This window comes from Egretta garzetta, unplaced genomic scaffold (genome assembly GCF_000687185.1).
Source record: "Egretta garzetta isolate BGI_Z169 unplaced genomic scaffold, ASM68718v1 scaffold325, whole genome shotgun sequence".
Taxonomy (NCBI): domain Eukaryota; kingdom Metazoa; phylum Chordata; class Aves; order Pelecaniformes; family Ardeidae; genus Egretta; species Egretta garzetta.
Genome location: NW_009259833.1, coordinates 1,838,198 through 1,844,512, shown reverse-complemented (window position 1 = coordinate 1,844,512; position 6,315 = coordinate 1,838,198).

Sequence of the window (6,315 nt, the reverse complement as noted above, 5' to 3'; positions counted from 1 at the left end):
GCCTCATCTTCCCGCTCTCCATCCGAGAGAGAGGTTCATCCAGAGGGTGACTCGGTGCAGGAGGCTGGTTTTGTGAGATACGTCACCCTCTGCAGTTGCCCCTTGTTCTTCCCCAGCTGCAGAGGAAGCCCAGTTGACATCAGACATCTGATGTTGGAGACACGAATAACCTGATGCCCTGAGCACGCACTGCACATCCACTTGCCAAAAACCCCAAGGCACCACCATCTCATGCCAAGCTGGTGATCTGCAGTACCCAAACCTCTAGAAAAACATTGACCAGAAAGAGAAGCCAAAGGCATCACCCCATCCCACCAGGGCTGGTTGCACCACAGCATTGCCACCATCCACCTAATAAGAGCTTTCTACATAGACCTCATCCTTGCCTGACTCCTCATCCAACCTCTCCTACTGTCTCTTTGACCCAACCCTCACTTTCAAGGGCAGTAGTACCATCCTGCAGTGGTGTTGGGCTGTGGGAAGCAGGGGTTAAACCACACTGGCTACAGGTTGTGCTCCCAGCATGTCTGCAAAGGGGCTTGTTCCCATGAAGTCGGTCATGAAATCTTTCCCTCACTGAATGGTGAGCCTAAAACTCTTTGACAGAGTCCCTCGAAGGCACTGTCAGCCGTGATTGTCTTGGACGTTGCACCCCAGGCACAGGCAGCCTCTCACTGATTTGGGATGATAGAGGATGGGGCAAGGAAGGTTTTATTTTTTACTGTACTTCCTTCTCCATGTGCCTGCCCATGCGACTTCGTAGTGGCGAAGAATCACATGAGTAATCCCCCAGGACTTACTGTATGCCGGCCAGCCTATGAGACACCATGCCAGCTCCCAAGAGGCTTTACAGAGCCAAGACCTCTTAGCAAATGGTTGTGCTTTCACCAACTGACGTGGCAGGGGTGGGGGTCCCTGGATGTCTGTGCCTGGGCAAAATACTCATTACGACAAGCAAGGCATTTTATAGTGAAGCTGCTTACACTCCCTCAAAGAAAGATGCCTGTGTGTCAAAAGCAACTGTTTTGGGTGGGAAAACACTGGTGTTGGGAAAGTTTCATGGGAAGGGTTTTATTTTGGGTCCGAGATGGTCTTCTGGCTCCATATCGCATCTGCAGTAGCTACATGAAGTAAGCATGTCCATATGGGGATACGGTGCATCTCCCATACCCTAGTGTGCACGGGGAAGAGGGGGACCAAGAGGTAGAAGGCAGTTTTGCAGGTGTAGACACAGGCTTTCTGTCCCATCTATCACAATTTTACCTTCTTGGCCTTGTTTTACACACACTGCCAAGCTGAGGAACGCAAACCAGATCTCCTGGCCCATCCAGGATCTCCATACCATTGAGGACCTTCTTGTTAAGTCCATGCTAAGCATCCACTTCAGCTTGCCCATCCACTGATCTCACTGTGCACCCTTGGCATTAATCCCAAAGTCATCTTGCACATAAAATTCACATCCCCACCTATGAAATACCCCTGAGAAAATGAGGGGTGACACATGGGACAATCAGAGGGGCTGTCTGCCACCAGGCTCTGCAGGAGCCATCCATCCCCAGCCCTCCTCCATCCTTTGGATCAGGCTGTGCCCGCCTGCACACGCTGGTTTTGATGAGGGTTTTTTTTTTTTTTTTAAAGCCTGGGAAAGGAGCATTTTTCCTGTGAAAGCCACTGAACGGCAGGTTTCATCTCCCAAGCTGGCTCTCAAACACAGAGCAAAACCATCCTCAGCTCTCCCTCCACTCATTAACGCGCAACTGGGAGAGAGGCAGGAACTTCCTAATGACTCGCGGCTCGGGAGCGAGGAGCCTGCGCTTTTGTTATTTGTCATGTCGGAGCCGGTTTCACCTTTGATTCCTCTGATGGTAGGAGGGGACTACTGCCAGCAAGGGCTGAAAGCAGGCATCGTCAGGAGAGGAGATGAAGGCCCAGCCTAATGCCTTTTTTTCTTTTATTTTTGTCCTGTTCATTTAAAGAGCTGGGCTGGGTAATCTGGAGGTTTGGACAGCATGAAACACCTTGCTTTTGAATGGCTGTAGCAATTTAAATGGGGGAACTCAGAGACAGGTGAATTTTTTTTTCTTTTTTTTAGCTTGTTTTTACTGAAGTGATGGTCATGGAAAGGGTTGGAGGTAACCAATACATTGTGCAACTTCTGCTCAACAGTGGGAAAACAGGCAGAAAAACAGCCCCATAAGTCCGGGAGTGCTGGAGTGGTTCATTTGCCATGGAAGATACCGTTCTGGCTTTCATGCCCACATCACCAGAGGGTTTGAGCATCATTCTGCGAAGGCAGAAGGATGAATAGGGTCCTCCACCATACCTTGTAATCAGATGGTGAAGCCAACTGACAGCCAGCACAAGACCAGGGTTCAGATCGTATCCAACATGATTTGCAGGACAACAGGCTGAAGTAAGCTTTATTTATTGCCTCCACCCATTAACACCGCCCCTCGAATGCTGGGGTCAGGGTTGGGCCCTCACTACGAGAAAGACATTGCGTTGCTGGAACATGTCCAGAGGAGAGCCACAAAGCTGGGGAGGGGTCTGGAGCACAAGTCCTGTGAGGAGCAGCTGAGGGAGCTGGGGTTGTTTAGTCTGGAGAAGAGGAGGCTGAGGGGAGCCCTCATCGCTCCCTACAACTGCCTGGCAGGAGGGGGGAGCCAGGTGGGGGTCGGGCTCTGCTCCCAGGGAATGGGTGATAGGATGAGGGGAAATGGTCTGAAGTTGCGCCAGCACAGGCTTAGGCTAGACATTAGGAAAAACTTCTTCACTGAAAGGGTTGTCAGGCACTGGAAGGGGCTGCCCAGGGCAGTGATTGAGTCCCCATCCCTGGAGGTATTTAAAAGAAAGACAGATGAGGTGCTCTAGGGACATGGTTTAGTGGTGGGATGGCAGGGTTGGGGTAATGGTTGGACTTGATGATCTTAAAGGTCTTTTCCAACCTAGACAATTCTATGATTCTACGATTCTGTGATTCTATGAACTGCTTTCACTGCTGCCTCCTGCATCACCTCTCTTTTAGTTTCTTCTTCGGTTTCACCCAGTGAACCAAAAAAAGTTATGTGCATTGCTTCACTAGACCTCTACCTAGTAGAAATAACACCATAGTGGTCTTAGTGGGGTTTTTTAATCCATTTAGGTGGGTACAATATAACCTCTTACCACAGTCTTGCATCACCTTATCATATAACCAGCTGGAAAATTGGAAGAGAAGCTGATTTTCAACCCAAAGATATGCTTCCATCCTCTATGTGTTTTGATGGAAGAAAGGTCTTTTAGAGCCATCCATGAAGTTTCCGTATGATAAACCTCACACCTTGTAAAAAGGAGTTGTCTGTTGGCTTTCGAGGGAAAAATAGGTAAAACATGGGACCCAAAGCCCAAATTCTGTAGTTATGTTTAAACCATGGCAGTAATCAGCACCAGTGACTCTTCTGTGAGCTTGGACTGAGCTACGTGGTCTGCTCCCATTCACATGACCAAAGCTCTCAGCTACCAAAACGATGTGGCAACCCCCCAGATGTTTTACTGTAAATGGTCCCTGGCTTCAGCTAATTCCTCATCTGTGCCTGGGAATTGTCTGGGAGAAGGCTAATTCTCCAAGCGCAAAGCTGTGCCAGGACTGTGCTGACAATGTGGACGGTCAGGCTTCAGCCCTTTTCCACATTCCCAGGCACTGCTGTGTTTTCTGGCATGGATGTTGCCATACTGTTCCTACAAAACATCAAGTAAAAGTTATTAAAAGTGATAGCTAAGGTGTAAAAAGTCCCAGTTGTACAATAATTTATTTTCTACAATGCACCATGGATTCAAGAAGATACCTCAGAGGGTACTTTTTGTTCTTAAATGTCTGGGCATGTTCCTCTCCATCACTGAACAGACGTCGTGGTCCATTCCAGATTCACCTGCCTTCCCTGTGTTTGTCATAGCTGATGTGCTACAACAGTACATATTTAAATTATAAAACTGTTGTGGTTTAAACCCAGCTGGCAACTCAGCACCACATGGCTGCTTGCTCACTCCCCCCACAATGGGATGGGAGAGAGAATCAGAAGAGTAAAAGTGAGAAAGCTCGTGGGTTGAGACAAAGACAGTTTAATAGGGAGAGCAAAAGCCATACGCATGCAGGCAAAGCAAAGCAAGGAATTCATTCCCTGCTTCCCATGGGCAGGCGGGTGCTCAGCCATCCCCAGGACAGCAGGGCTCCATCACGTGTAACGGTGACTTGGGAAGACAAACGCCATCACTCCCAACGTCCCCCCCTTCCTTCTTCTTCCCCCAGTTTCTCTACTGGGCATGATGTTGTATGGTGTGGAATAGCCTCTCCTGCCGTGGCCCCCTCCCAGCTCCTTATGCATCTCCAGCCTTCTCAGTCGGTAGAGACTGAGAAGCTGAGAAGTCCTTGACTTAGTGTAAGCACTACTTAGCAACAACTAAACCATCCGTGCGTTATCAACATTATTCTCACACTAAATCCAAAACACAGCACTATGCCAGCTACTAGGAAGAAAATTAACTCTATCCCAGCCAAACCCAGGACAAATACATGTATCCGTTATCTTTTTACATTGCAAACCAACCAAACCTTGCGGTACTACCATTTAATGCGCTTTGTTCTTTTTGCAGACATTTTACTAAAGCATTAATTTCCTATACCAAAAGTTATAATGGGATACAAAAGTAAAATTGATTTTAAATTACCATGGCAAGCTTGCAGAAACACTCCTATTACTCAATAGAATGGGCGAAAGCACTGCAGCTTTCATAGCTGTGAAGGAAAATACGTTATTTAAGATCACAGGCTCTTGAGTGGCATTGCCAGGCCTTGGTGACACCGTTGTGGTGGAGTCCCATTATGACAGAATGTGCTGATGTGAGAGCTTGGTCGAGAGCAACATGGTCCACGCAGAAAAGCTCTATTACCATAACTTGGTTTGCTTTGTGTTTTATTGAAATGCTGCTGGTGGGGATGGTGCTGTGGCAATCACTAAGTCTCCGACTTTGATCGGTGTAACAGCAGGAGCTTCAGGCACAACTTTGCCTCCTGGGGACTTGTCCTTGATACTCCTAAAAGCAAGGATTGCCCCTTCCTTGCGACTGCCTCTGTGCATGGACAGCTGCCCTCAGTCTGGTGCTTCCCAAACAAAACACCATTTTTCACTTGAAGGTCGGCATCCTAAATTAACTTTCACCAAGGATGGCTGAAGCCAAGGGAGACGGAGGGGGGCAGATTGCAAAGCACGAGGGCTCTAGCTCAAACACAAAGTCTGCTTGAGCCAGGGTGATGCTTTTCAATGCTAGGGTGCATCAGGAGTGCGATGCACAAACAAGCAGTCTGTGTTGTGAAAAAAAATTAGAGCCAAGGACCCTCCTAAGGCCATAGTAATGAATTGTGGGGTCCTGTTCTGAAGGCTTTACCCTTCTTCGGGGGACTGTGCAGGAATGAGCAGGCTGTCAGTGCCCTGAGACAGGATCCTGTGCAAGACTAAGGTTTGTAGAGGCAACAGCTATCTCAGACTGGCTTAAGCTCACGGAGTCAGAGATGCTTTCCCATGGGAGAAGACTGACAATATTAAATGTTTACAATAAATTGACATAAGGCGTTATTACATCCTGTCCTTCCCGGTTTTTAAGAGCTCACTGCAGGATTGCAGCTACGGCACAGCTGCCCTGCTTGCCTGGAGCCCCCCTGCTCATCCCATTCCCTGCAGGCGCTGGATGTGCCCACCCTCGTTTGAAGGCTCAGAGGGGTCAATAGCACGGATGTGGCCAGATTCTGCCTGTTGGCCTCAGGGCAAGAGAAGGACCCTGAAATGTTTAGTTAATTACTTTACATGAGGCCCTAGAGACTGGAATAAAGCTCAGTGTAAAGAACAATTCCTTTTCTTGGCCCAATAAATGACATGAGCCCTAAAACTCCTCGTTCTTCACCTAATGCTTCTGCTCCGTAAACATCGTGTAAGGAAAGTGCTTGTTTGCACTCGGGAGCATGTGGGGACTCTATGATTTGACACGAATAATTCATGGGAATGCTTGCTCCCGCGACGACGTGCTGCAAGAAGATGAAATGAGACAGATCATTTGAATTCCCCGTTGCCGTGGCTGCGTACGAAGGCTTACATGCAGATGTTGAGAGCACCCACAGCAGTAAGCTATTTATTGATATCATAACCATTTCTAATCCAGCACGGATTCTAGGGCAGCGAGGTAAGAAAAGCAGTTACACGACAGGACGAAGGTATGACCAAACGGAGGCAGGGTGATCTCAGAAATACGGGGTTTGCTGCGTGTCACCATGGGCAAATTGCCCAT